The sequence below is a fragment of the Malurus melanocephalus genome, unplaced genomic scaffold (genome assembly GCF_030028575.1).
Source record: "Malurus melanocephalus ecotype Western Australia unplaced genomic scaffold, MMel_1.1 scaffold_547, whole genome shotgun sequence".
In the NCBI taxonomy this organism is placed as follows: Eukaryota; Metazoa; Chordata; class Aves; order Passeriformes; family Maluridae; genus Malurus; species Malurus melanocephalus.
In genome coordinates, this window is record NW_026623779.1 from 378,354 (window position 1) to 395,163 (window position 16,810).

The following is a 16,810-nucleotide window of genomic DNA, read 5'->3' on the forward strand; positions in this document are numbered from 1 at the left end:
CTTCAGTTAACATTTTTATATTGCATTAGAGAAAAAGGACTTTTACAATGGCACCAAACCGTTAAGTGATTTACAGGTTCATGAAGTACACTGGAGTATTTGCACGTGGGTGAGAAAAATTAGTACTAATAGGCTGCTGTATGATGTGGGATGTTTTTGCAGTTTTTGAAATAGCCCTTGGGAGATGGYTGCAATTGTAAATGCAAGATATGTTCTCCTTTACCTGATTATTTAGGCTTTGCTCCAAAAATCATTGTAATTTCAATAAAYTTTGGGCCAGCCCTTCATTTTTTAATGCGGGAGGAGATTTGCYATTGATTTCAGGCAGATTGCATTCAGGTACCCCAAAAGAAACGAGCAGGGAGTCACTGGGAGATGGGATAATGCTGCAAACCAGCACCACTGCAGCTTCAGCATTCTGCAAACAGAAAAATTCAGTGCTGGTTGTTTGTTTCTTTCAAATCTGGTRTCCAAATGGTGTGTGAAGACTTGGGGCATAGTAAATGTTGTTAATYTGATCCAGCTTCTGGATTCGGTGCAGATCACAGAATTTTCTGTGATTTATACAAGCAAAAGTGTTTACACATCATGAATTCTTGAAATTAATCTTGTGTTCAGAGTATTTATCTCTTTCAGTAATTATGCTGTACTCAAATCACCTGAGGAATGCTGACAAAATGTAGTTTATTGCTCCATTCTCATGCACATCTTTACTAAAATACACATATTTTCTGCTATGTGTAGCACATAGGTCAGTGATCTTCCTTTGAGGAATATGATTGTGTGTGGTATAAACCTGAAGGAACATTCACATAATGTCTCAGAACATCAACACAACACATGGCAAAATACCTTTGTTTTTTACTGTTTGTAATAAAAAGATTCAGAATGCATCCATTTTACTTAAATGGAGTAAGCATTGGCTTGAATGTTTTTTGATATTATTAATGGATGATGTAAAATATGTTCAAATATTGGACTAWAAACCATGAAATTTTACCACCTTTGAGTGCTGGCTCCAGCAGTAACTCTTCRGGGCAATATTGCATTCTAATGTATGAATCAGAATTATATCCTAAGTTTCTTACTAAAGTGCTAGGGCTAAGTTTTAAACTTGTCCTGCCCTTTTTATTCCATTTGAAAAAGATTTTGTTCTTTTTCCTTTYTATTTGCAGGTATTTTTATACTTTACAGTGAACTTGCCAGTTAATGTTCATTCTTCTCCTGCTTCTTCAATATTGAGGCTATAGGACAGTCTGTTTTTCTCATACTTTGAGCTCTGCATTCTAATGAATGTGAGGCAAAGAAAAGGAGGGTGAAAATATTTCTTAYGAAGAGTCCTTTTTCTGTGCAGTAAATGATTTCCTTTAAATGAAAGCTATTGCTCCAAAATTAATTTTAAAAAGGGTGGGTTTAGAGTGCCAGAAGAGATTGTGATCCTTTTGAGGTGTAATTTTAATGGATGTGATCACTTTGCTGTACGAAGCAAAGGTTCTGCTGGTGGAAGGGAGGCTCTGCTGGCAGCACCACGAGCACTTTCTGACAATTGCTTCTGCAGGTGTTTGGTAATATTCTGGGGTGTGTGGACAGAAGATTTGGAGCAGTMTGGAGCAGATAAGACACACGACCTCTTGCACAGCCCTCGGAGTGTTCAGCCCAAGCACTCATTCACACACATAACTTAATTCTTGAGAGGACTCCCCGTACGTCAGAACTGCCCACTTAAGTGAAGATGCACATGTTCAATGTGTCAGCAGGATCAGGAGCTCCCTTCCAGCCCTGAGCTCTGAAATTCCATTGCTAAAACTCCTGCAAGGACCCCAAAAAGAGACAGCACCTCTTGGGAGGACCTGAGCATCTCCTGCTCGTATTGCAGTGAGTGGAAGTTGAAATAATTTGTTGTAATATGATGGGGCCAACAGGTCGGACTCTTTCATAGCTCAGATGTGTCCTGATTTAATAACTCCCATTACCCCAACCTCGTCATAAAGCTTACCATGAATTGCAAGCAATCCCGTTTACATTTTAACCATTATTTTTCTTAAATGAGGGACTTGAAACCATTTTTGCAGATTGACGACATCAGAACATTTTCCAACTTAATGAAAAAATCCAAACAACCACGTAATATTTTCAAAGAACAGACTGATGGAGGCTGGCCTCTTGTCAGAAAAATAGTGTAAGAATTAACTCCGCTACATTGTGATTTAATTTAAAATTAACTTACGGTTTGTTGACRACATTCATATTTCATAGAATAGGTRTAGGGTGCAAGTTTTCTGTATTTCCTACCAYGAAGAAAAAAAAAAAAGAAAACATTAACTCTGACATCTGTTTTTAGCACTTTCCTTCATATTTTTGGATGAATGCCTGGCAAAAGCTGGAAAGCGACGCAGAGATCAACCAAAGATGGCCTAAGGGCCTGTTCCCAGCTGGTACGACATCTGGAATGTTATATAGAGTGGATAAATTCAGAGTTGTAGTTTAATAAGTTTGGTATTCGAGCATTCGGCCTACAGCAAAGGAACGGACAGTGGAGCTGACAGCGTGCATGGTGCAGAATATGTCAAGGTGTCTGAAATAGAATTTGCTGGGTTTTCACTTTCATTTTGGCAGATCCCTTACGCTTATATATAAACTTTCATCTAGTATTGTTTCAAACCCTTCAAAAATAAAAGGTGAAGTCATATTGGTATTATATCCAGAATCTTATCTTTTCACTAAGCTTAGAATATGTCTGGGTTTCTTTCTTTCTTCTTAGGAAAAATGTGCTAAAGACAGACTTTTATGAGCTGACTAGAAATAACTTAAGCTGCTACCTTTGCAAATTTCAAGTATATGCAGTGTTTTACAGTGAAGATTTTACAGAACCATAAACTATTCAGGAATCTGGATTTGTGCTCTATGGAGCCGTGTTTGCAAGATTGATGTCTCAGAAGGCGCAGGGGTTTTTTGGTTGTTTTTATTTAGTGTTTAGTTAATCTTTGGACTGTCTAATCTCCGAGGTGGAGTTGGAGGTGTTGCTAGAYGGGCCCAGCAAGGCTGGGATCGGGACAAACCCTGCTCAGAGCAGCCCAGGGCTGGTGATGCTGGGTTTGGGAAGGAGCTGAAGGCAGCTCTGCTGGAGCCAGCACTCAAAGGTGGTAAAATTTCATGGTTTATAGTCCAATATTTGAACATATTTTACATCATCCATTAATAATATCAAAAAACATTCAAGCCAATGCTTACTCCATTTAAGTAAAATGGATGCATTCTGAATCTTTTTATTACAAACAGTAAAAAACAAAGGTATTTTGCCATGTGTTGTGTTGATGTTCTGAGACATTATGTGAACGTTCCTTCAGGTTTATACCATACACAACCACAGTCAGAAATTGTATCTCTAATGTTTACTTACTTTGTGCATTTTATTTTGTGGGCTTTAATGAATATTTAGCATCTCATGTATGAAATTACCAGTAGTAGATTCGGGGACATCCCTAACTTGCATTACTTGCTGAAGTATTTGTTCATTGCTCATTTGGATTTTTTTCCTTGTTACAATAATTTTTCTTAGCAGCCTTTACAGTTATTAACCACTTTGTTTGAAATAAAATTCCTTCCATTAGCCCAGCATTTCATGGATGACACGCATGGATGAGGAAAATTTCCAGCCATTTTTTTGCCAGTGAGCTGGAATGCAAATGCATCCATATACTGTTCAAGTTGGTTTGGCAATAGCTCYGTAATTTTATAGGTTTATATGCTTACACTAGGATGGTTCCTGCTGTTTTAAGTATTGTCCAGAGGATATAATTTCTTAAATGAAAATTGCTTGAAGCCATTCATTTTTTGTGCGACAAATGAAGGTMTCAATTACTTTCTCTTGTTCCCTGCATGGAGTAGGAAATGTTAATAAAACTCAACTTCTGAACCTCCTGATTGGTAAAGTTTTGCCCACCATGCTGGAAGATCATGGTTGTGGATCAAGAAAATGCTTATTGTACTCTTTAATCGTTACACACAGGGTGAGCAATAATAAGGAGAAGGAGCTGAGAATACATACAATTTATTTAAATTTTATTCCAGTTTTCATTAAGTGTGGTATCATAGCAGAGCTGCTCACTCCCTCCTTATGTCGATCTTTGTTCTTTCGTCTGCCCTTATGTTTTCTTCCTAAGGATTTGGTCCCAAACTCCTGAAAGCCAGATCGTTGGGATGTTTGTTATTTTGGCATGATTGTAAGATTTTTAGTGCACTATATCATGAGAGTGAAAACTTCAGTGTGTATTGCTTATTATAAATCTGAAAATACTGTCATTTCTAAATGGCAGGGGAATAAACTTGGGAGGTCTTTAACTCTCTGAAACTGATTTTTTTAAAAGCTTCATATGTATTTGGTTGGAATTTTTAGTGAAATGTATCAGATTGGTACTAGATGTCAGTCAGAAACAGATGTGGGTCTGATAACYGAAGGGTACAGGTAAAATTGAAAGRAATTGTTGTCACTCTGCTTGGATGCAAAGTTCATTTCAGGCTTCTGTCAGGAGTCCTTGATGGAAGGCCAGAGGCAGTTTYATGTGCACGTGTGTTTTAGGGGTTTCCAGCAGTTTCAGTGACAAATGTTATTGTACTGCTCTTTTAAAAGACCTTTTTTTAAGGCACATCTAGAAATATAACCCACTGACTGATCTGTAGGTGGCTTTTTGGAGCTGCCTTCCTTTCTTGCCAGGTTATCAATTCACGGCAAAATTAAATGGGGCTATCTTTTGTTATAACTTTTTCAGTTATAACAAATTGTTATAACAATTGTTATAACTTTTATAGTAGCAGGCCTTTATTGCATGTGTGGGATTATTGGGTAAGCTTTTGAGCTTTCCTAAATGCCGCATTACAAAGGGGAGAGTGTGTAACTGTTCATGATTTCTTTTTAAATAACACATTTATCTTATCTCGATAATTTATTTTTARAACTATTGCTTGGAGATAGTCTGGCTTCACTGGAAAATAAGAGTTGGCTCCAAGGCAATAGTTGTTCATATATTTGTTCAAAACCACTCACTAATGGGCTTCAGTTTGATTTATAAGCCAGCTCTCTCTTATCGTACAAACTTTAATAGTTAGCTTTTGTTCATGGAGAAATGAGTAAGTGAAGTCAGTTTTCACTGAGACAACACTACTGAAATAACAAAATGAACAAGCTATGACTGAAAAGACCCTTAAATATAAATGTTGTGATTGTGACAGGGCTAATGTTTGAATTTATAAAAGAATTTAGATAAGCAATATGATGTAATGCTTTCAGAATTTAAAAGAAAATAATTTTCTTTTTTAGACCAAAGGATTCTGAGTAATTGGTTTGAATATGTCAATRAGAACATATAAAGTTTATGTGTGAAAGAGTTGCAGAACCTAATGTGGCAATTTTAAATGCTTGGGGAAATACTCAGTGTGTTCAGGCTTGGGAGAACTGTGGTGCTAGTACACCTATAAAAATAYATTGCAGGGATGTATTTAATACATTTAAAGATGTAATCTTCAAAAAATGAGGAGGTTTTGTGGTACCTTTCAAAGGGACAATGGAGCAGACTGACAGGGAAAATATCCAAACCATGCATTGCACCTAACTGCTGAAAAATGTGGGATGGGATGACTCATGGTGATAGGGATTAGAGTCCTTKATTCCAGAATTATTGGTTCAAAGTGAGTACAGATACTGTACTTACCTGAAAGAACTGGAGGAGACTGAGATCAAATTTCTATGCCCTTAGATGCTAAAAAGAAGAATCAATACTACATKTCATGTCATCTTAGAGTTTGTAGACTTTTAAGTTTAAACTAATATACATAAATGACTACTCTGTTTGAAACTTGAATTTGCCAGGATTCTTTAGGACCCTTTGCTCTTTTTTATGTTTTCCTTGTTGATGGTGAGGGGTGAGGTAACATAACTGACTTCAGTTTATGGCATCAACATTTTCTCATCTTATCTTTCCCTTTGGAGAAGAGTTTATAGTTCGTGTCTTAGGCTCAGACGTATAAAAATGCAGTGATGCTTTTGGTTCACAGAGCACATGCACTAAGAGCACACYCTCATTCTAACAGATATCTGCACCAGATCCCACTGTGCTGCTGATTCCCACGAGGCATGGGGGTGAGAGACATGGAATGAATGACAGAACAGAGAAAAGGCAAAAGAGCTTCTCACATCAGGGGACTCTGTGCTTAGGGCTGAAAGTTCTTGGGAATTTTAATGGATGGAGGGAGGGCTCTTTACTGCTCTTCTGCCCTGGCTCACTGGAGTATCTCTGTTTGGAGGCCTGGCTCTAGGCAGGGCTGAATGCCTTCTCGAACTCAGAGATGAAATGCACTCATGTTTCACTGCTGGTTTATTTTTATATATGATGTTATGTGGCTTCATAGGAGAAAACAAAGCAGGAACCACCCCTGAAAGCCTTTTTTTTTTTTAATAAGCTTCATCCATTATGTCATAATTCACTTCTTGGGGGGAAAAAAAGTTTAAAAATAAGACTACTCTCAAAATGCCTCTTCTCATGTGTGAGCAATGACGTAATGAGAGTGTAGGGTTTTTAAAATAATTTATCATGTGGTAATTGTCATCATTCCCATGCTGCATTTTTCTCTATRAGATTAGGAAGCAATGGCATTCTTTATGCTTAATGGCACAAACAATTATAGCACTGACTTGGCCCGGGTTCTCTGCTTTGGCTGCCTCTGATGCTGCTGGTTTTGAAATTGGCTGCAGAGCAGCCTGTGGGACCCATGTACAATCAGTCTTCTCTTGGCGTGTGCYCCTGGATGAGGTTTTGCTTTGACTCATGTGTGATTGCAGGGAATTGTTCATTGCCTGAGCTTGGGACACTGGGGCTGTCTGCAAGGTCCTTCGGAGCTGTAGGCAAAGCCCCTTCTATGRTAAAAACAAATAGCTTCACATGAAACAGCAAAATATGCACCATCCCAATTCATGGTTTCATTGCTCCTTGGGCTTTCTTTGTGAATTTGATATTACAAACTCTTTCTRATGTTCCAAGTGCAGAATCTGTGACTGGGTTTTGCCAAAAGCTCTTACACTGTGCTTGGACATTGCACTACAGAAGCTGAGGCTGATCTGWACTCAGCATCCTTGTGCTGTTCTTCTGTGGCTGAATACTATTAATTGTTTTCCAGGTTAATAATACTATGTATTATTTTATGTTTGGAATAGCCTGACTGGTATTACAGTGGAAGTGGTTGAATTAATGATATCTTGCAGTGTGTTTAGACARCCACATAATGGCTGAGGAGGATCTGTGGGGGTCTGCTCTATCCAGAACTGTTTGGGCTCTTTGCTCAGGGATGGCTGCATTGAGCCATAATGATTCCAAAGCTGCAATTACTGCAAAATGAAAACACAGCCCTTTCAAATTATTGGGGTAGGTCCTTCTGGTGGATGCTCTGTGGTCTGAGCTGTTCCTACAGCCTGGGAGCTGTAACATGCACGGGTGTTTAAATCGTGCTCTGCATTAACCAGCTCTTTGATCCATTTTCTCCCAAGAGCAAGAGGAGCCAAGAAAACTTTCATTAAAGAAATGATCCTGCTAATTTAAGGTGGAATGAACCAGCGTGAAGTAATAATTTGGCTTTGGTTTGCCGTACAGTAGCCCCTCCCGGAGCGACCTGCTGTCAGGAGCTGGAGCTGCTGCTGGCCATGTGAGGAGAGCTTTGTTAGAACCGACTGAAGAATCAGTGCTGCTAATGCCTGCTGATTGTTTTAGCTCTCCAAGTTCTCCAGCACATGGGCTGTTCCTGGTGCTGCCCCTTGGAGCAGCAGCTCTTTAATGGYCTGAGCAGAAATCATTGAGATCCTGTTCCACGTGGTCTTCTTCACCCTCTGACCTGGTGCAACAATACTTCAGCTCAGTCAGGCATGTTTAAGATTTGAATAAGGTCAGGAAATTCTTGAAAATGAAATGCAGGAAACCTTAATTTTTGCTTTTGAGACCAGAGATCAGATTTCAGGTTTCTCTTCTAAAACAAACATGCCYGAAGCATGTTGGTTCAGTTGCTTTCATGTTAGTAAATGATGGTATTTTCAGAAGACCACAAATTCTGAGGATACTGGAGGGGGAAGGCCTAGTTCAGATAGGATTTATTCCCAGTTAAAACGCCTCTTCCTGCCAGCTCTGTCCCCAGGCTGGGGCAGAGTGCTGTCAGTGGAATAGCTGTGCACATCTTTTGATCTCTTGACCCACTGAGAGCTGCTCAAACAGCGGGAGCAGAAGCTGCATCACTGCTGTGCTCAGGAAAGCCTGGCTCAGGAAAGCCTGGCTCCTTCTGGCCACCCCCATATTGCTCTTGTTGTAGATTGGAGCCCACATTTCTGATTGTCCTTTCATCTGCACCGTTTCCATCTCCTGTCGATGAAATGGGCTATAGCCGAAGCCGTATTTCTGTCTGGAATGCTTTTTAATTAGAATAAATGATCTAGTGTGTACACAAGGTTATTTTTCTTTAATAAATCTTTTCTCCATGTGTATATTCAATGACAAAACTAATTAGGAATGACAAACATGTAACTCAATAGGTTAGAGGGAGAAATTTGTAGTGCCTCTTGTACTGCTTTTCATGGCCAAAWTGTGGACACTGTGGGTTCTTTGTTTGCTCTGTCACCTTGAAGTTCAGCTTACCAAATTTAGCTCGGCATTCTTGTGTTTTTGTAATTTGTGCTGTTGGCCATCTCAGGGTTCTTATTTCAATTACGTTTTTATCTCACCGGTTCTTTTTTTATTAAGTTACCCTCCTTATAAAAGTTAATTTTAATTAACTCSAGCAATAAAGAAGTTATGGAAGCTGTAACTGAGATATGGTAACATAAATTTTCACTAAAATGTGCGTTTAAAAGAAGAATGGAAAGTTTATTTCTCTTGCTATTTAATTAAAAGTTAAGAATCAGATATGCAAGCTGAGGGGAAAAAACTATAACATGCCTAATAGAGTTGAAATGAAATATCCTGTATTCTCTTCATAGTTTTTTGGTTGGTGTGTTCAGGTTGTTTTTTGGTTTTTTTTTTTTTGCAAGTTATATAACTTTCCCCATCAGGTTTTTCATTCTCGTGTGTCTGAAGTGATGCATCACACCTGCTTCAGAAGTCCAGGGACAGCTGTTTCTTGTTTTCTTCCTTTTGAAAAACAAATGCTGCTGTCATTGGAGTCAGCTGTGAAACTGAAACTGGTAGGGACTTTCTGGTATGGGTTGAAGCTTTTGGGAGTCTAAACCTGGCAACACCATCATTTTCCTGGCCCTTCATCATTCCTGCCATCTGTGCCACTCAGTGCCTTGCTGTGCCATCCTCTGACCCAGACACTGCTCTGCCTCTTCTGAACAGGGTAAGGAGCTGCCCCTGTTTGCTGTTTTAAATATCTGTGTTCTTTTCCATCTCCTCACYGCTCACAATGGGAAACAGTTCAGCATTTGATGGAATTGCCCAGATTTCCYGCTCTGCTCGTCCCTCTCAGACACAGTCAGTGATGGAATGATGCTGCAGTTGTCACTCTGACCCATATTTTCTCYCAGGTGTGGTGGTGACTGAGCAGGAGGAGCCCAGAGTGTAAAAGGGGCTCTTTCTGCTCTGAAAGCAGCGTTAGGCAGAGGAGCTGCTCTGTCCTTGTGCCAGGGCTGATATTCTTCCCTCCCTGCAGTTCCTTCAGCCTTTCTTCCCTCTGCCAAGAGCACCTTTGTGCATTCCTCTGTGAGCACAGCTCTTATGATGAGTGCAGGATCCTTTCATGTTTGTGCCTCAGTTGGATCTGCCCTCAAATCTCATGCAGGTAGTAAATCCTTTCAGCTACCTCAGGAAATTTCTCTGGAGAGAAGCCAAGGGAAGGAATCAACATGGTTTATAAACTTTCAAAATACACACTAAGTACTTTTCCCCTTAACTTGGTGATTTACTTCTACTCATTGTTAATAAGTTAATATAGAGAAACATTGGGTTTGGTGCCAGAAATCATCAGGAACATAACCCAGAGCAATTTTTAAGGGTACAGCTTTTAAACAAGCTTCTGGAAGGAGCATTATTTGACAGCACAAAAGTGAAATAACCCAGTTTGTTATTTTAATCTCATATCTCCACTTCTGCTGTTCTGTCTTGTGGATGATTTGCATTCAGCTGAGGCTGTGGCTGATGAGTTACCATAAATGGCTCAAAACCAGATTGTTCCACTTATGTACAGCAATTATTGTGTGTAATTAGAATAAAGCCAGGCGACTTTCTGAAATACCTCTTTTCACTTGATTGAACTTGGAGTCATTGTTCCTGAAATAAAACAGTTGGCTTTTTAGAACTCTGTGGGCTTTTTTCCTCCCCGAAAGATAGGAGTCACTGTTCTTTGGAAAAGTAATTTCTTGAATAAGAATACTTTTTTGAATGTAGATAAGCTCTTATATGTGGGAATTTGAAATTAACTGTTCTGTATATGTGTTTTAAAAAGATTCAATCCCAAAATATGCTTTGAAGAGCASTAATCTTTGTAAAACGGAAAGAAAAGGTTAGATTTTGCTCTTGCTTACTTTGATGACTAGGGAGAGACTTTGCAGGCAATTGTACAACTGATTTGTCATTGAAAACTTGGATTCAATGRATACCATACTTGTACAATTTATCCTCTGCATGAAGAAAGATTGRTAGCAACTTTGGTAATTGACTCCAAGGTTCAGCTGAAGTTTGGGAAGAYGAAGCTAATGTATTCTGGGTGTATGCAGAGTAAGAAAGCAAATGGCTTTTTGGAACAGTTGAACCTTGCCAGATGAAAGAATCTGCAGGAATTGAACTCACCAGTGCAATCCCTGATGTGAGGCTCGCACAGGCACAGGAAGGATTAGTGCAGCCTTTCCTCCCTGAGCCTTTCCCAGCCCAGGTGTCACTGGGTGTTCCAGCCCCTTCCCCAGCATGCAGAAAACACTTGTTGTTCTCACCATGTGCCAGACAGCCCTGCTGCTTTATCCTTTCCCTGTTTGCCCGAAATGTGCAGTTTGCTGAGGCCTCCACTGTGGTCTGAGAGGCTGCAAATCTCTCTCACCTCGTTATTATTGCACAGGAAGATGTGGATGATGGGGAGCAGACATAGCTGTCCTTTGAGCACTTGGAAAAATCTCCTTTTTTTGGGCTAGGCCAGGGTCTTCTCCTGCCCCAGGTTGAAACCAGAACTGACAGGATTTGTAAAAGGGTTTCTGCTGTCTGCTTGTTTTCCTCCCATTGTGGTGAGGCCCTAAAACAAACCAGTGCCAGCTGTTTGTGTGCCAGCCCTGGTTTGTGGTAAATTGGTGTTGTGTCACTGCATCAGCTCTGGGAAGTGCCTTCAGAGCCCACCAGCTCTGCTCTGGGGCTGTGTGAACTCACTCGAGGCAGCAGTCCATGATTGGAGTGCTGAAAAATGAATGTCAGAATAATTCATTTTCAGAAAATGCAAATTAATCCAAAGTAAATCAAGTTAATGGAACGGAAACATAGGTAGCAGATAACTGATAGAAATTTCCTGTGGGATTCCCATCTCTGTGGGAGGTTGCTGTACATTATAGAAATATAAGTGCTTTTTTTCTTTCCTTTTCACAAAAGCACGTAAAAAAGAAGGTTGAAAACAGTTTAAAGAAAATAAGAAACATCTGTCTTCCTCCTCACCCTTTTTTGTGTAGGTTATTAGCCACTTCCCTGCTAAAGAATCGTCATATTTTACTCTTTTTGTGTGGGTTTGATATAGAAAAGCACAGGCCAACTGCAAGCTGTTCGTGCATTTTGATCTTTGTGTGTKATAGCAGCATTTGGAGATAAAAAGTGAAGACAAGAAGATTACTCTTTAAAGTTTACAACTGAACTCTGAGTCTCCAACTCAGTTACTTAGGACAGCTTTCTTCAGATTTGTGTTCCAGCTCTGTTCTCAGTGCCCATTTCAGCTGCAGTTAAATGTTTTAGTGACCATCCCCTTTAGCTGATGGTCATGGAACAGCAGAGGATGCTGCTGGGATGTCTGAAGGTGAGAGAGAAGGGCAGTGAGGTCAGTCCAGCCTGGGCAGCTCTCCAGAGGAGTTACACACTTGGCTTTTGTGCCCTTAGGATTTGACTGCTTCAAGTGGCAAAGCTCAAAGTCTGATGTGAAGTGCAGTTGGTTTTGCACTGTGAGCGTGGACTGTCGCTGTGAGCTGTAAAGGGCACATTGCAGTGACATTATTTAGTGTTTAAATAGCATTTTCTCTCAAAGGTTGTTAATTGAACTATCTCCAGCTGTCTCTTTGTGTAAGTGAACATTACACTCACCTTAATTCTTGAAACACAAACCTGCCTTGTGTGTGGTCAGGATTAGTTGCACATAATCTCACTTTTCTTTGGGAAACTGAGTCAGGAAGTTCTTTATCCAAACACTTGGAGCTGCTCCTCATCAGCACCAAGGTGGTGCCACATCTCTGTCCTGTCCTGTCCCTCCTGCCCSTGTGTTTCACCTTCTCTTCATGGGATATTTGAGCTTTACTACGCTTCGGTGCCCTCTGCTGCTCCATTCAAATACTGCTGTCTCCTTGTTATGGATCATTTTGTTCCTTTTTTGTTTTTTTTTCCTATAAGTTAATTGGCCTGCCAGTTCCCCTGGTGAGAAGTTGCTGGTAACAAGGATTAGAGTAAGGGATGTAAACTGTACTGAAAATTATTTTCTTTGAAGACATTTTTTCACTTCTGAAATTCTGACATGGCATGATTCAGATGGAGATCATGGGGTTTCATCACTTCTTTGCTTGAGCATTGTCTGCCCGGTGTCTCCTTTGAATTTGTTCAAGTTCATCTTCCAGTGGCTGGTTCCAGTTACACCCTCCTACAATTCATAGATATGAATAAATTTCCAATAACTGTGGTTTGCTCATGGAAAGATACTTGCAATACTATAAAACTGTGTCCCCTCTGTTCATGAAGGTCCATAGGTAAGACATTGTCTCAGCCCTTAGGCCATTTTTATGATTATTTTTTGGACCTTTGGCTTTTCAACAATATACAAAAATATAACAACCAGGATTATGGAGTCTGTTTCAAAATCAGTTTTACCATTTGTAAGTGCAGTTGTAATTATTCTTACTGATTACTGAGTGCTCACCTTACCTGTTTTTATTTATTAATTAATAATTGTACCTACTTCCTAATTCCCTGTGTTGATTCCTTAGTGAGAGTTCAATGAAATCTGCCCCCCCATTTACATTCATTTATCATAGAAATTATTGATTCTGTAAATCTTGATTTTTAGAATCACACCCATCAGATCAAATGCTCTGCAGAAGTTAAATAGTTTTAAAACTCTTATTAACCCTCCCAGCCACACGTGGTRTGTGAGTGTGGCACCAGGTTTATTTGACAGGGCTGCTTCTCTGTTGGTGTGCACAAAAAACTCTTCTTGTTCTCTGCTCACGCTCCTCTGTTTGTGAGCAGCCCCTGATTTTCCCTTATCTGCATGGAACCATTACCTTGGCACAGAAAGTGAAGGCAATTTATAATCCTGGTTTTAAGATAGGCTGTCAGCAAATCCCGTCCTGACCGCTCCTGAGAGTATCTTACACAAAAAAATAATTGTTCCTAGATTTGTGATTGATGTAGCAGAACTGATAAAAGTTACATTGTTTAAGAGTGTTTATAAATCACCCTGTCCATATGTTCATTTCCTGTAATCTGTCATTATGGTTTCAAACATAATTGTGAGAGACACAAAACTGGCTTCGCAGCACTCTGGAATGGGGTTTGCTTCCATTTGGTCTACGTTGAAAGGTGGCTCAAAGCAAAAATTCTAATCCTGGAATAGCACGTAGGTTACAACAGGATATCTCTGCTCTGTGGTTTGGAATTACTGAAGGGCGTAGTCCGTCCTCTGAGTTTTCCCCAGCATTGCTGGGATTTATGCAGAGTAACTGGGCCAGTTAAAGGATTGCTTGGCAGAGAGGAGCGTGGTTTGTTCAAACACAATTCCTTTTCTCACTTGGGAGGTTAGCATTATGACAAGCTGGGTTTACGGGCAGTGTTGAGCGGGGATTTGGGCTCTGTCTGACACAGRTGGGCTCCCGGAGCCCTGTGGGGTGTGATCACAGAACAGAGCTCTCTGTTCTGTCCTGAAGGTGCTTCCCAATGTCTCAGCTAGGACAGAGTGAGGGAGCAGTTAYTGCAGGAAGAGTGAAATCTGAAACACTCTCCTCATGCACAGGTTTTTGTGTTGCAAGGGATGGAAAAACAGCATTGGAGAAGCAGTCTGGAGATAGCTTTTACTGTCCCTAGCTTTTACTGTCCCTTAGTTCTTTGTCACACCCAGCCAGGAGCAGGATGCTGTCAGTGGTTTGCTGTTACAAAGCGCCCCTGCTCCAGTGCCTTGCTAAAACTGGAGAGTGGGTAGAGCACAAGCATTTCAAAGCTCTGTTTTCTGCTCTGTTATTAACTGATCTACACATCCTATCCAACTGTCCTTTGTCATGAGTGTTTTAAGGAATCTGTCCTTTGCCCAGCTCTACCAAACTGGATGAGCCTCCCGTTCTGCACAGTAGACAGCATTTGAATTCAGTACTGTAAAAACAGGAAAGTAATTTTTGTTCTTTCTGCCTCGTATTGCTCTGTTATCTGAGTAAATTTTCAGCTCTCTCACTTTGTGTAAAGGGTTTTACACACTGAGATCTTTTACTGACATCTGTGTCAGTCAAGTAAAACACTTCTTCATTGCCCACGTGTTTGTGAGGAGAGATTTGAATGAGTTTATAACTGTATTGCAAAAAATGTGGCATTTTAGAGACACATGCAGATGATCTGTGCTGGGAGATTTGGTTTTACTCAAGAACCRTGGAATGTCTTAGGTTCTGAATTAGGATTTGGGGATATAATAAAAATAGTTAGCTATGCAATTGAAAAGTATCCCTTAAGTCCAACTCAGGATGTGCTTCTTTCTTTTGGAAAAAATAACATATTTGAGTTGTGTTCCTCAGTAAAGCAGGAAGAGTAAATTCTGTTGCTGGTRTTATGAGGTCACAGTAGATGGTCAGCCCATCTTTCTTCTCAAATCAGCAGCTCGATGCTTTTTCCCTGTTTTTCAACAGAGAATTCATCAGCTGCTTCAGATGTTATGTTCTTCCCTTGTATAGGTGGTACTTGTAGTGCTCTTTTACTTGTTGATCCCATTATTAGCATTTTATAGTTATAATTTCAGAAGAAATTTCCTTCAAAAACATGATCAATTTTATTGTTAACTGAAGAACTTTCTGTTAGTTGGGGAGATTGTTGGTAGAGTCTGAAGTTATATGCCAGAAATATTGAATTTTTGTATTTTCCCTCAATGCATCTCTGACTGAGAATTGTGTTCACTTTGAATGTGTTCAGACACACTTGAGATCTGCTTTTAATTACTGGATAGGATTTACAAATCAGAAATGCAAACACAAGCACACAGCTTTTTAATCATATGTAAGTCACCTTTCAAAAACTGTCAAGGAATCGTATTTTTAGAAGCTGATTATTTGTATAGACACAAGTAATGCAATAGCTCAGTCTTTGAGATTATGAACATGCTTATGATGAGAATATTCTTGGCATAAGTCTGGAGTATTATATAATAAGGAAACAATGTCTTTTTATACTTTTCTTCCAAAACATTCCCTAGTGAGAACTAGGCAAAAAACCCCATAGGATTGCCTATTAATAGATCCCCTTGCAACATGATAACTTTAGCCAAATTACACAAAGTAGATTTAAAATCCTTCTCATGTTTTCATAGTTCTGTTTTTAAAACCCTCTATAGACATCTTACATGAATTGTGATTGTGGAACTGTAAGRCCCAGACCAACAATGTGTGGATGTATTATTTACTGTCCCTCTAGCAGCATGGATGCCTACAGGGCATCCCAGTTGTCAAAAGCAATAAACTATTGGAGTTGAGAAAATAAAAGYGTTGGGACTGATCCAGATTTACCTGAATGTACAGAAAAGCAGAGCTGAGGCTGAGGAAATGTCTGGCTCAGTGGTGCCATAGGTTTATGATTGTGTAAATGTAAAGCCTAACTCAGGGCCAGGTCCTCTGTGCTGCAGCCTTCAGCAGGGTCASTGTAACCCTGCAGTAACCAGGGGTGTCAGAGGGGAATATTGGCCCCACAACTRTTCAGATTTAGGAAATAGATGAGTGGGAAGGGGTTACCCCTCTTCACTGCTTCTGCTTCCCCTGGGACTTGTGCAGCTCTTCAGTAACACAGAACRCAGCCCAAAACCTTCTCCAAGCCCAAAACCTTCTCCACACCACAAATGCTGGAAGCTGAGGTGAAGATTGGTGTGCTCAGAGCAGCTGTTGTCTGTGGTAATGATGTTTCCAGTGCTTTATGAGTAATTTCTAAAGAAAGCTGTTAATCCATGGTGGCCAAGCGAATGRGAAAATATATCTGTACAATGGGTGGTATTTATAGAGGATTGGGGARCTAAGTGAATGATCTAAATTGGGCAGGAACAGTTCACCAGCAAGCTCAAAAGCCCCACAAGAGAAGCAGTTTTTGGGTTTGCAGTGTGTCTGCTTCCAGCCAGACCATGTGGGAATGGGTATGTACAGCCTCCAGGAGACAGTGCCCTGGCCTTGATTCATCCAGGCTGCCTTTGTATCAAATGAGAAACACAAAGCTGGGTTGTGATAAAAGAGGAGGGCAAAASAGTAGTTGGATCACTTGAAGGATGCATTGTGAGATGAGGTGTTTTGGAAGAGACCTCGCAGTGGCAGGCGCAAACCAGGACACACATCTTGGAAAGAACACACGGCTGAGAGCTGGACCTGGTCTGCAAGAAC

The 16,810-nt window shown here is 40.2% G+C and overlaps 1 protein-coding gene across 1 annotated transcript in view; it reads left to right on the forward strand.

Annotated features, from left to right (window-relative positions):
• The window catches only part of ADAMTSL3 (ADAMTS like 3), a 94,282-nt gene that overhangs the window by 32,732 nt on the left and 44,740 nt on the right, over positions 1-16,810 (forward strand). The window lies entirely within an intron of this gene.